The sequence below is a fragment of the Anabrus simplex genome, chromosome 1 (assembly GCF_040414725.1).
Source record: "Anabrus simplex isolate iqAnaSimp1 chromosome 1, ASM4041472v1, whole genome shotgun sequence".
Classification (NCBI taxonomy): domain Eukaryota; kingdom Metazoa; phylum Arthropoda; class Insecta; order Orthoptera; family Tettigoniidae; genus Anabrus; species Anabrus simplex.
Window position 1 is genome coordinate 839462921 of NC_090265.1, and position 14260 is coordinate 839477180.

Here is a 14260-nt window from a genome sequence, read left to right on the forward strand (position 1 = left end):
TGGCTTGGTGTGACCAACTCTTCAAAAACATATTGCCATCTGCATGATTCTTGGCGCACTGCCGTGTTGTTTATAATGTATCAGTGTTTGTCACTAAATAATCTGTGTTATGCGCTGAAAAAATTACCCAGCAAGATAATGGGCGTGGGAAAATGATAAGGACCGCAAGTATTACAAAAAGTAATGACCTCGCATCTGTGTTGAGGTTACATTCTATGCCCCTTATATTAAGAAATTCAATCAAATACCCTACTGAAATGTTTGTAGAACGTAAAACCAATAATATTAACAAATATGCAACTCTAGTATACTCAAGCTTGAGGGTCCATATTGTTAAACAGTGCCATAAATTTCACAATCGAAAAACTTGTGGGTCTGTAGCGTAATGGTTATCGTGGTAGTCTTGAAATTGAAAATTCAAAGCCATGAGTTTCGAATTCAGTCACCTTTTCTTTTACTGTAAGAAAATAATAATAATTTTCTTTACGTCCCACTATGTACTTTTACGGTTTTCGGAGACGCCGTGGTGCCGGAATATAATCCCGAAGGAATTCTTTTACATGCCAGTAAATCTACCTACACGAGGCTGACGTATTTGAGCACCTTCAAATACCACCGGACTGAGCCAGGATCGAACCTGCCAAATTGGATCAGGAGGCCATCGCATCAACCGTCTGAGCCACTCAGCCCGGCGTAAGAAAATTATTTCAGTGCATTATTGGCATAGGCTGGAGCACCAGTCCAATTAATTTAATACATGTGTATGGTAATTCTTCATGCATTAATTTGTGAAAGAGACTTTAGGATATTCTGGACCCTTCATCTTTGTCAGGAATATCGTAGTTCACTCACGTAACCCCAATATGTGTTATATATTATGTATCTTTGTCTTCAGAGGTAAAGCAGAAAATTCAAAGAACGGCAAAAGCGAGATAGCAGCGTGAGGTTGAGTTGCTCTGTAGAGTTCGGGAAGATCGGCCGTACCGAAGAATAAGAAGAAAGAAGTCAACATAATGGACCAAACTGCTGTTTCTTAATTACAGCTTCTTCTCTTTCCCAAAATCTTAATAAATCATGGATGGTGTGTTGGACTTCTTCCATTTCCCTTCTAAAACCAGCCCTTGAAGGGCCTTGGCCTACCAAGTGACCGTTGCTCAGCCCGAAAGCCTGCAGATTACGAGGTGTCGTGTGCTCAGCACGACGAATCCTCTCGGCCGTTGTTCTTGGCTTTCTAGACCGGGGCCGCTATCTAACCGTCAGATAGCTCCTCAGTTCTAATCACGTAGGCTGAGTGGACCTCGAACCAGCCCTCAGATCCAGATAAAAATCCCTGACCTGGCCGGGAATCGAACCCGGGGCCTCCGCGTAAGAGACAGACACGCTACCCCTACACCACGGGGCCGGCCTATTTCCCTTCTGATTAGTGTTAATAGAGGATGGCTGGCCAGTTGTACTTCCTTTTAAAATAATCACCACCGCGGAATGGTCAGCGTACTGGCCTTCGGATCAGAGGGCCCTGGTACGATTCCCGGCTAAGTCGGAGATTTTAATCGCGTCTGTTAATTCCTGTAGATCGAGGACTACGTGTTTGTGTTCGTATTCGTACGCATCTTCAAGTATATACAACATATCATGCAAAAAACAACCCCAAAAACACGCAATAGTGAGTACGGTATATATCCCTCCACATATGATTGCTGTTATGAAAGGCATCCGGCCGGAAAACTAGGCTAAGTGCATACAAAATCCTGCGCTAGGTAATTGAGAAAAGGTTAGAAAGAAGAGGAGAGTGTAGTTATTAAATATTTCCCCAGAGGCTGGGTGGATCCTCAAACAAATTCTGCTCTATAATTTTTTAGACATAGAGAAAGACACGGCTAACATAATGCTCGTTTGGAGGTTTATGAAGGAGTTTCATATTTTAAAATTTCATTCTTAATTATTGTGATTATTCAATTATTTTAACAAAAATATTCCCAGTGAGTGTAGTGCATTCCTCTCAACTGTAGTATAGACGAGTATGCAGTTCACACCAACACGCTAGATGTCACCACCGTCTCTGTTCGCACTCCACTCAATGCTGTTGAGATACAGCTGTCCGGTATTGGTGTATTAAAGTATTTGCCCACACCCCAGCAGCTTCCATATTGTCACAGCCATGGATGAGACTGGGATTTCGGTGGAAGCTACACTTTGCTTTGGCCTGTGCCACGAGACGGATACAAAAATACTGCATCCATCAAGAAATGGCAAAAGGCGGACTGTAGGACTATACCACGTTTAAATCTAAATATTTTAGTCTTACGCCAGGTGGTCAGTCTCTGAATATAACAAGTACTGACAGGCCCATATACACACAGTATAACCAAAATAAGTAACATCCTAAAACACTGAACTGGTCTATTCTATATTGAAACAATAATAATATTATTCTCCTTCATTTATCAGCTGTTTGATTACTTGGCTAAAACACGGTGGCTGGACTGGCCTTGATCACACTGTACATATACAGGTGAAGCGAAATTCGCGCACTCGGGCGTCGAAGCGCGACTCTTCACATGCCAGCAATAAAAAAATGTCTCTCACAAAAGTTCGCCCTGCGGGTATATCCGGCAGAAAAAGAACGTTAGAGAGTGGCAATCTGGCAACACCATAACCACATGTACGGTAACTACTTCTGTCTGCACACCGTAGTCTTACTGTACAGTTGGTGCAGTGGATAACGTTTTGGGTTAGCATGCAGGAGGTCGAGGGTTCGATCCTGGGTTGAGGCGTACTTTTTTGTTTGCTAATTTCCATCGGATATTACATGCTGTAATACAGTAAGACACCGTTTCTTAGGTCACATGTATCCTACATTTACAAAATTTAGTAACGCTGAACACGTTGTAACGCATATAGTAGATGAAGTGGTGCGAAAAAATTCACGCCCACGACATGGAAAGGGCGTCTTTCAAAGTTGACCAATGAAAACGAATGTTCGTGAATTTATAGGATCGTATTATGTAAGTGCAAATGGTTTCTAGAGGACCCGCTGCAATCGCTGTTGACTATTAAGATGTCAGATACCATACCACCTGGACTACATTTTCTTTCTTTCTTTCTTTCTTTCTTAATCTGCTTACCCTCCAGGTTTGACTTTTCCCTAGGACTCAGCGAGGGATACCACCTCTACCGCCTCAAGGGCAGTGTCCTGGAGCGTGAGACATCGGGTCGGAGGATACAACTGGAGAGGTTGAGCATAACCTCGCCCAGGCGGCCTCACCTGCTATGCTGAACAGGGGCCTTGGTGGGGAATGGGATGATTGGAAAGGATAGACAAGGAAGTGGGAAGCACCGAGCTCGATAGCTGCAGTCGCTTAAGTGCGGCCAGTATGCAGTATTCGGAAGATAGTAGGTTCGAACCCCACTGTCGGCAGCCCTGAAAATGGTTTTCCGTGGTTTCCCATTTTCCCACCAGGCAAATGCTGGGGCTGTACCTTAATTAAGGCCACGGCCGCTTCCTTCCCACTCCTAGCCCTTTCCTGTCCCATCGTCGCTATAAGACCTATCTGTGTCGGTGCGACGTAAAGCAACTAGCAAAAAAAAAAAAAAAAATAGAGGGAAGGAAGCGGTCGTGGCCTTAAGTTAGGTACCATCCCGGCATTTGCCTGAAGGAGAAGTGGGTTAACCACGGAAAACCACTTCCATGATGGCTGAGGTGGGAATCGAACCCACCTCTACTCAGTTGACCTCCCGAGGCTGAGTGGACCCCGTTCCAGCCCTCGTACCACTTTTCAAATTTTGTGGCAGAGCCTGGAATCGAACCCGGGCCTCCGGTGGTGGCAACTAATCACATTAACCACTACACCCGAGAGGCGGTCCTGGACTACATTTACGAAATAAAAAATATACGCCTCAAACCAGGATCGACCCCTCGACCTCCTGCATGCTAACCCAAAAGTCTATCCAATGCACCAACTGTACAGGATGACTACTATGTGCTGACAGAGGTAGTTACCCTAAATGAGGTTACAGTGTTTCCAGATTTCCACTCCTCAACGTACTTTTTCTCCGGGATATACTCGCAGGACGAACTTTTTGTGAGGGAGACTTTTTTTATTGCTGGCATGTGAGGAGTCGCGCTGCGATGCCCGAGTGCGCGAATTTCGCTTTAGGCTGTAGAGTCACTGTAGCCGCGGCTAGATGAGTGCGCTCCAGTTAGTGCCTGTAGATATTAATCTCATGGGTCGTATAGAAAAATTATGCCCTTCATTGCTCATTATCCTATTTCTATTCGACATCTGTCTCGTAAATCGAAAAGTGGATGAAATTTCAGCTGTCTCTATGCCGTAACATGATAGACCGAAGTTTGTTCAAATTGTCATTTGAGTATACCAACATATTTGCTACAAATACACAAACATTTTAAGTTTTTATTTCATCAGTTTATCGTCCAGGCTTGGTTTCTCCCGTGCACAGCGTGGGGTCCCACCTCTATAGCCTCAAATGCATCGTCCTGGAGCGTGAGACATTTGGACGGTGATAAAACTGGGGAGGAGGACCAGTACATCTTTAGGCTGCCTCACTTACTACGCTGAACAGGGACCTTGTTGGGAAATGGGGAAGATTGGAAAGGATAGACAAAGAGGAGGGAAGGAAGTTAGGTACCAAAACAGCATTTGCCTGGAGAAGTCGGAAACCACGGAAAACCATTTTGAGAATTGCTGAAGTGTGAATCGAACACCCTCTACTAAGCTGATCTCCTGTTCCGGTCCTCATACCACTTTTCAAATTTGGTGGCAGAGCCGAAAATTGAACCCGGGCCTCTTGGGATGACAACTAATCACATTAACCATTACACTACAGAGGCGAGAACACTATTTGTAAGTGGCTTAATTTCTTTCCTGCCGGCCTGAGTGGCTCAGACGGTTGAGGCGCTGACCTTCTGTCTCTAACTTGGCAGGCTCTATCCTGGTTCAGTCCAGTGGTATTTGAAGGTGCTCAAATACGTCAGCCTCGTGTCGGTAGATTTACTGGCACGTAAAAGATATCCTGCGGGACTAAATTCCGGCACCTCGGTGTCTCCGAAAATCGTAAAATTATTTAGTGGGTCGTAAAGCAAATAACATTCTTCTTTCTTTCTTGCGAACCGGCCAAACTTAGGACCACGCCAATACCACTTCACTTCCTTCTAATCATCCCTTCTTCCTTCCTCTTTCTCCACAGTGCCTTCATTCTTTCAGAATGTTGCGCTCTTCTCTCTTCAGTCCATCTTCCCCCTCTGCGCTCTTTCTTTTCTTCAACCAGAACTTTTATGTTGGAAAGTCTTTTCCTGAATTGGTCTCTATCACGACATTCTTCATCTGCAATTCCTAACCTCTTGAGTTCTTCCTTCATCTGCTTGGCATATCCCCCCTGGCTCTTCAAGTAGTATATTTTATTAAAAATTTGTTTATTTAACCTTGTTGGATCCATTCTGACCATGTGTCCATAGAATCGCAACCGTCTTTTCCTTATTGTTGTTTCAAGGTCTTCTGTTATTTTGTATATCTCCTTATTTGACCGTAATATGTAGTTTCCCTCTACCACCCTTGGGCCGTAAATCATCCTCAATATTCTCCTTTCAATCTTTAGTAGTTTTTCCAGGTTCGTTAGTGTTGCTGTTTCCACCCCATACAGAATCACTGGTTTTACCACAGCATCATAATGTCTTAGTTTCGCATTGATGGAGAGATTCTTTTTGTTGTAAATGGCTTTGGTGGCAATGTTTAGCCTTTCCAACTTAAGTCTTCTATTTTCCATGGCCTCTTTATCCATCCCGTTGCTGCTGATAATTTCTCCCAGGTATTTAAACTGCTTTGTGACCTTCACTTCGCCATATTTCGTCTTCATTGTTCTCTTCACATAATTCCTGTCCATGCTCATCATCTCTGTTTTCGTGAAGGAGATTTTTAAACCTGTTTTCTCGGCTATCTCCTGTAGTTCATTTATCTGTGTTATTGCTTCCTGTTCTGTCTCAGCGAAGAGTGCCAAATCATTATTATTATTATTATTATTATTATTATTATTATTATTATTATTATTATTATTATTATACCGGGCGAGTTGGCCGTGCGTGTAGAGGCGCGCGGCTGTGAGCTTGCATCCGGGAGATAGTAGGTTCGAATCCCACTATCGGCAGCCCTGAAGATGGTTTTCCGTGGTTTCCCATTTTCACACCAGGCAAATGCTGGGGCTGTACCTTAATTAAGGCCACGCCCGCTTCCTTCCAACTCCTAGGCCTTTCCTATCCCATCGCCGCCATAAGACCTATCTGTGTCGGTGCGACGTAAAGCCCCTAGCAAAAAAATATTATTATTATTATTATTATTATTATTATTATTATTATTATTATTATCTTTATATCCAAGCGTGAAACTTAGAATGCGAGAAATGGAGGAATGATGAGTGTTGTGAAGAAGTATTTCCTTATTTTTAACTAGGGTTGTGAGACACTGCCGGCACTCCGCTCGTCAGACGAAGAGCCCATAAGAATACTTGTTACTATACCCCCGGCGGTTGTAACGTGTCTGCAGGTCTGCAGACCACCATCGAGTTGATCGCCATTAAAGATGCACGACTTTTCGTCCGTCGTATTGCCGTTAAAACTACTGTCGTCTAAAGGGGGAATATTCTTGAAAAATTAGCTTAAATGCAAGCAAGCTAATGGTGTGCTCTATCCTTACACTAGAATGAGAAATTATTGGTTAAATCCATACATGCCTTATTTTCTATTTCTTCCGTTGTTTGTGGTTTACTATAATGGCCACTCCGCTGCACACAGAACAGATGGGTGGTCCTGGACAAGGTAGGCTATTATTAGACGCCTCTTCATAGGCAATGGCGGTGATTAGGGGCCCGAGGGTCCAGTCTCCCCCTCCCCCAATTTTTGAAGATAAAAGTATATTTTAATTCCATTTTAACCACTTGAAACTGGAAATTATAAAACAAAAGGCAATGTATACAAACCCCGTCGTCTTATCAGCTGATCTCTATCCTTGAATTTGTTTGATATTATTGAGAAAATTCATTCTTTCTTGGCAGGCTTCCGTCCAGGGTTGGTTTCTCCTTCGGACTCAGTGAGGGATCCCACCTCTACCGCCGCAAGGGCACCTGGAGCATGAGACATTTGGTCGGCGATGCAACTGGGCAGCAGAAGCAGTACCTCGCCCAGGCGGCCTTGCCTGCTATGCTGAACAGGGGCCTTGTAGGGAGATGGGAAGATTGGAAGGTGTAGACAAGGAAGAGGAAGGAAGTGGCTGTGGCCTAAGTTAGGTAACATCCCGACATTTGTCTGGAGAAGAAATGGGAAACAACAGGAAATCACATCGAGGATGGATGAGAAGGATATCGAAACTCAGTTGTCCTCCTGAGGCTGAGTGGACCCTGTTCCAGCCCTAGCACCACTTTTCAAAATTTGTGGCAGAGACGGAAATCGAACCCGTGCCTCCAGGTTTGGCAGCTAGTCACACTAACCACTTTACCACTGAGGTGGACTAATTCCTTCCCTTTAATTTATTTAATTATTTAAAAAATACATAGCGGAAACACCCGCAAAATGTCGTTCGCTGCGGCTAACCGTTGTGTACAGCACCACAGTAAGTAGAGGAGACTCGCACGGCAGCGCGTAGCATGTGCTGTGAGGAAGGATGTTTGTTCACTCCTGAGTCCGAAGGCTGATTGGATCCTCAACAGCTCCACCATTAGCTGTCATATAGACTACGGTCTAGGCATCACTGAAGAGGCGTACTAGGGAAATGAGGAGTGACGTAGTTTCCTCTTGCTTTCCTCACTGAGCCAGAAGTTAAAATTACATATCAGTCTTCCAAGCCCTCTGAAATGCATGCATTAACCGACCATATGAGTAACATTTTCACATCATTCATAGCATAAGGAATGGCATTACTGGCATCGCTCATACCTCAGTCACTTTCTTATTGTCAAAGCCAAGGATGAAACTGAGACAGATCAATGAACATTAGAAAATTGCTCTAGCCCATAACAGAAGGCAAAAAGCTATTTTGCTTTGCGTCGCACGGACACAGATAGATCTTATAGCGATGATGGGATGGGAAAGGCCTAGGAAATGGAAGGAAGCGGCCATGGCCTTAATTAAGGTACAGCCCTGGCATTTGCCTGGAGTGAAAATAGGAAACCACGGAAAACCATAACAGAAGACATAGTGCACTGCAAACACAAGGTCTCGCCAGAAAAGGCAGGTGACGAAGGATAGCAGAGGTATATTTTTTTCAAAGACCAGGACACTGAAGTATGATTCACAGCTTGCCACGCGCGTTAATCATTCTGGCAGTTTCACTCAATCAATATGCCTGTGTAGTTCTATCTAGTGTTTGTTAGTGTGTAGTCAAAATAATATTAAATCACTTTTTAATTGTATAATTACGCGGTGCTTTTCTTTAATTGTAATTACATACCGGGCGAGTTGGCCGTGCGCTTAGGAGCGCATAGCTGTGAACTTGCATCAGGGAGTGTGTTCGAACCCCACTGTCGGCAGCCCTGAAGGTGGTTTTCCGTGGTTTCCCATTTTTACACCACGAAAATGCTGAGGCTGTACCTTAATTAAGGACACGGTCACATTTCCTTCACATTCCTAGGCCTTTTCTATCCCATCGTCGGTGCGACGTAAAGCAAATTCTAAGAAATAAATTAATTGTAATACATATTGTGAAAGTTTAATTGTGTAGTATTGAATCAAAACCTCAAAAACTATCATTACCGCACTTAAGTTGATAGACACTCAACCTTTACTTCTCTGGCTAAATTCGCACAAAGAGCATCAGAAACTTACCATTTTGCAGCAAATTTTACTACCCCAGACCCTTTGTTGTTGCTGATGTTTGTACCCAACCTCCAACCCCGACTTCTAATTCCTAATCGCTGCCACTGTTCATAGATGGGTTCTGTTTTTCTAAATAATGGTTTAATATCGCACTAACTCAGATTGGTTTTCGGCGATGGGAAAAGTTGTTGTTGTTGGTGGTGGTGGAGGTGGTAGTGGTGGTGGTGTTGGTGATGATAATAATAATAATAATAATAATAATAATAATAATAATAATAATAATAATAATAATAATAATAATAATAATCGTATGGCCTCAGCTACCATGTGCAGACATTTCAGTTTGACGCCGTCTGGCTGTCTGCTCGTCAATGTCGACGTTCCGTTTTACCCTAGGCCCAGTAGATGGCAGACCGAGTAAACCGAAACTCTTTTGGGCGTCTATGGCTGAGATTTAATGAAATTTCACCATCATCATCATCATCTGTTTACCCTCCAGGTTCGGTTTTTCCCTCGGACTTAGCGAGGGATCCCACCTCTACCGCCTCAAGGGCAGTGTCCTGGAGCTTCAGACTCTTGGTCGGGGATACAACTGAGGAGGATGACCAGTACCTCGCCCAGACAGCCTCACCTGCTGTGCTGAACAGGGGCCTTGTGGAGGGATGGGAAGATTGGAAGGGATAGGCAAGGAAGAGGGAAGGAAGCGGCCCTGGCCTTAAGTTAGGTACCATCCCGGCATTCGCCTGAAGGAGAAGGGGGGAAACCACGGAAAACCACTTCCAGGATGGCTGAGGTGGGAATTGAACCCACCTCTACTCAGTTGACCTCCCGAGGCTGAGTGGACCCCGTTCCAGCCCTCGTACCACTTTTCAAATTTCGTGGCAGAGCCGGGAATCGAACCCGGACCTCCGGGGGTGGCAGCTAATCACGCTAACCACTACACCACAGAGGCGGACTTTAATGAAATTTGTCGAGTAAATAACAAATGTGTCACCAGAGATCTTTTATATGGTGACATCGTACGACATGGAGTGTCGAATGGACTATTTTCCGCCCTTCAAAAATACGACTAGCTCTGCCAGGTTTGAACCCCCTATCCCCCTATCCACTGAGGCAGCAGCTGGTTTTGGTGATTATTGTTTATGAAGAAGTGCAACTTGGCAACCATCCTCTATTAACAATATCTGCTGGGAAAAATTGAAGGGATCTGAAATACCAAACAATGAAGATATCGGCGAAACAAAGAGAAGGGCCACGAAGGGCGTGAAAATGAAGGACACCTTAGGCCTCGACACCTAATACCGTCGGGGTAAGAAAGGATTAAGAGTTGACAAAGGGAGGTCGGATAGGAAGGATGAAAGTGCAGAGCCTGTCACAAGTAAATGAAAGCAATGCCGGGACTCAGCTAAGGGCCTCGTGGTCACCAACCCACGCTCCCCAAGTTAGGAGTCCCTCTCATGAGAGGCAACGGATACCGTGGATGTTATTCCTACCACTCCCACACCCCACAAGGGGTGATGATGGAAAAGGGAAGGACTACGTCTAGGATGGAAGGGTTTATTTTTCAATTTGCTTTACGTCGCACCGACACAGATAGATCTTATGGCGCCGATGGGATAGGAAAGGGCTAGGAGTGGAGGTAGCGGCCGTGGCCTTAAGTAAGGTATTGCCCCAGCATTTGCCTGGTGAGATATTGGGAAACCACGGAGAACCATCTTTAGGGCTGTCGACAGTGGGGTTCAAATCCACTATCTCTCAAAAGCAATCTCACAGCTACATGGACATACTATGCAGCCTACTCACCCAGTCTCTAGCTTGTGTTTTTCATATAAGTTGCTCTATTTCGGGCTGAGGTCATTTTTTAAAAAGTGTCCACACGGTAGGCTTTAACAAGGCAGCATGACAGTTCTTCTTCTTTATATGTTTATCCCCAGGGTCGGTTTTTCCCTCGGACTCAGCCAGGGATCCCACTTCTACCGCCTCAAGGGCAGTGTCCTGGAGCGTCAGACTCTGGGTCGGGGATACAACTGAGGAGGATGACCAGTACCTCGCCCAGGCAGCCTCACCTGCCATGCTGAACAGGGCCTTGCGGGGGGGGATGGGAAGATTGGAAAGGGATAGACAAGGGAGAGGGAAGGAAGCGGCCGTGGCGTTAAGTTAGGTAACATCCCGGCATTTGCCTGGAGGAGAAGTGGGAAACTACGGAAAGCCACCACTTCCAGGATGGCTGAGGTGGGAATCGAACCCACCTCTACTCAGTTGACCATCCGAGGCTCAGTGAACCCCGTTCCAGCCCTTGTAACACTTTTTCAAATTTTGTGGCAGAGCCGGGAATCGAACCCGGACCTCCGGGGTTGGCAACTAATCACACTAAGCACTACACCACAGAGCAGCATGACACACTGACGAGTACTTTACATGATAGCTGAAACTTAAATGTTTCTTCCTTTCCTGGCCTGTTTCCGTTCATCTGGGGTTAGCACTTACGTGGATTAAATCCACTTTTACTGCCAAATGTCCATTATGATGCCAACCCTATGTGGAGGAATGTATTAATTGAGTAGTAGGCCTATAGTTCCAAAACCTGCCTTCTCCATTTTCACAAATTTTTCACGAGAGAGGAAAAACTGTTTCAGTATGATGCTGACATATTAATGATACATGTCTTATGCCACCGATACCAATATGAATTGTAGAACCAGGAAATGTTAAATCTATTTACTTTAGAGAAACCTGTTATTAAATATGTAAAGTTTAAATATGGATAAGGCACCTTTTGGAATTGTACATGGTGGATGACTGTTTTTGGAACAAACATGGTTGGATAAGGCAGTTTGTGGAACAAAAACGTCAAATATGCAGAAAGCATGTTTTGGAACTAACAAGGAAAAATAGCATTTTCTGGAATAAACTTTGGTGGTGTAGACTGGTTTTGGAAACTACATAGTGAAGGTTACATTGAGTTAAAAGATTAAATTTTCAAGGCTAATTTATAATGTTAAAAAGATTAAATTGCCAAGGTTAATTTACTAGGTACATGTTAAACGTATTACCCTTTATTACATAAAAACTTGAAAGTTAATGTAAATTACAAATATAAAGCAGTATCCAGAGGTACTGAGAATAGAGTACAGATTGGATGAACCTAGACTCTCAGTTCATTGTTCTCAAAACAGTCTTCTTGATGTTCGCACTGTTGGTCAGCTTCAATATCATCTGCGAGGGAGTTATTCAAAACTTCTACATACAAAGACAGTTCATTCAAGTTCTTCCAATCTTCACCGTAATGACTTTTCAGCAAATTGTCAACATCTCTAAGTTTGGCCGGTTTTAGAGCATTTCCTTTATGTATTGGAAGTGGATGGATGTCACTAATTACTTTGTTCTTCTGAGTTACGGATTGTGGTTTGTTAAGGTCACTCCGATAAAAAACTTCTCCTCTTTATTTGTTCTCCTTTGGTTTCTACTAATGATGAACCTTTTTAAAGCATTAAACTGAAAATGCCATTTTCCCGGTGGCTTAAGGACCTCTCCGACAGCTTCTTTCCAATTAAAGTTTGGGCACTCAGATCCAAGTTTAAACACGGTACAGTAATTAGAGTAAATGTCCCTATACTCCTGGGGTGAAATAATTGTGTCCTTCTTGCGGATTTCTTTTTCAAAAAATGTGAACACTCTATCAGAGGGCATAAAGGAGTGGCCAGGAACAGGAAAGATAAGCTTAACTTGACCGACATTTGCTGGTGCATGATCAAGTAACCACTTTGATACCATTCCGATGATAATGCTGTTTTTATTCTGGCCCCCACAGCCATCTGCAAAGAGGCGCACTGTCTTAATACTAGGACTTATAGCTCTAGTATTAAGGGAATGGAAAACAGCACTCGCAATTTCGTTGGAGCCTTTTGGGTGTTCATGTTCACACCAGGTGTATGAAAAGACGTTGTCCTTACCAAGCCTTTCTTGTGACGAACCTTCGACAACTGTAAAATTGTACATACCGGGCGAGTTGGCCGTGCGCGTAGAGGCGCGCGGCTGTGAGCTTGCATCCGGGAGATAGTAGGTTCGAGTCCCACTATCGGCAGCCCTGAAGATGGTTTTCCGTGGTTTCCCATTTTCACACCAGGCAAATGCTGGGGCTGTACCTTAATTAAGGCCACGGCCGCTTCCTTCCAACTCCTAGGCCTTTCCTATCCCATCGTCGCCATAAGACCTATCTGTGTCGGTGCGACGTAATGCCCCTAGCAAAAAAAAAAAAAAATTGTACATACAAAGTTGTCGGGAATAGTATACTCTCTGATCAGGTACTTTAGGTAGTACCTGATTCTTTTGGCAATCATACGAGAGGACTAAAGTGTCTTCAGTTGTCTTTTTCCCAAGCATTTGAAAAAATGCTTTAGCTTGAAGGCTATGAACATGTTTTTGAGTCATAAGGTTTTGTTTTTCAATTGCACTTGTTGCACGTTGGAATTGTTCCTTACATATTAAGCAGCGTGAGCGTGCATCCACTGCTGAAGCTCCGAACCCAATATTTTAATTCATATTAATATGATTCCTGAAAAAGGATTTTGTGACTTTTAAGGTTACATCTCCATCATTTTCACACCTGGAGTTGTAAAGTCTCCACAACTTATTTATATTTAAGTCGCTAACCAAGTATTGTCTTTGTGACTTACCCCGGCAATAGTGCTTTTCTATTACTTGAATTTGGCCCATAAATTTCCCAATTGCTTCTCTTTTACTGGTATACTTTTTAGTGATCTCTATATAAACTCTCAGAGCTCAATTACTGCCAAACTATACGTTGAAAATGTAAAATCAATAAAGTGGATAAGGCACCATTTGGAACAAACTATCAAATGGTATAATGGAAAGCAATGGGAGTAGACTGCTTTTGGAATGAAATGGAGAAGGCATCTTTTGGAAGTAACTTTTGGTGGAGAAGACTGCTTCTGGAACAAACTTTCATTTCCTTATTAGTTTTTGAATAGGAGAAGATTTCTTTTGGAACCCATTCCTGGTTTTAAACGACGCAGTTTAGAATGTACAACAAAATGGCGTCATTAACTAAACTTCCGATTTTTGTGGAGAAGGCAGGTTTTGGAACTATACTACTCAATTATTGCGTGCTTCCGTGGTAGTTATTTGGTGTTGAGGATTGTAAATAGACAGTGCCCCGCCATCTACCGGGGAGTTTAAGTACTATTCATGTATCGACATATCTGTATCGATTCCGACATTTCTGTATCGAGTTGAGTGAATAGCAAATAAATGTATTGAAGGCGTGCTTGGTGTGTCGTGTTTTATTCCCTAACATTTTGGTGCCGAAACCCGGGAGTGACTGTTACAATACGTGATACGGCTGTGTGAGAAGACGAACGACAACCTCCAGGAATTTGGACGTCCACGCAGCGAGAGAAGAGTTGAAAACGACGAATG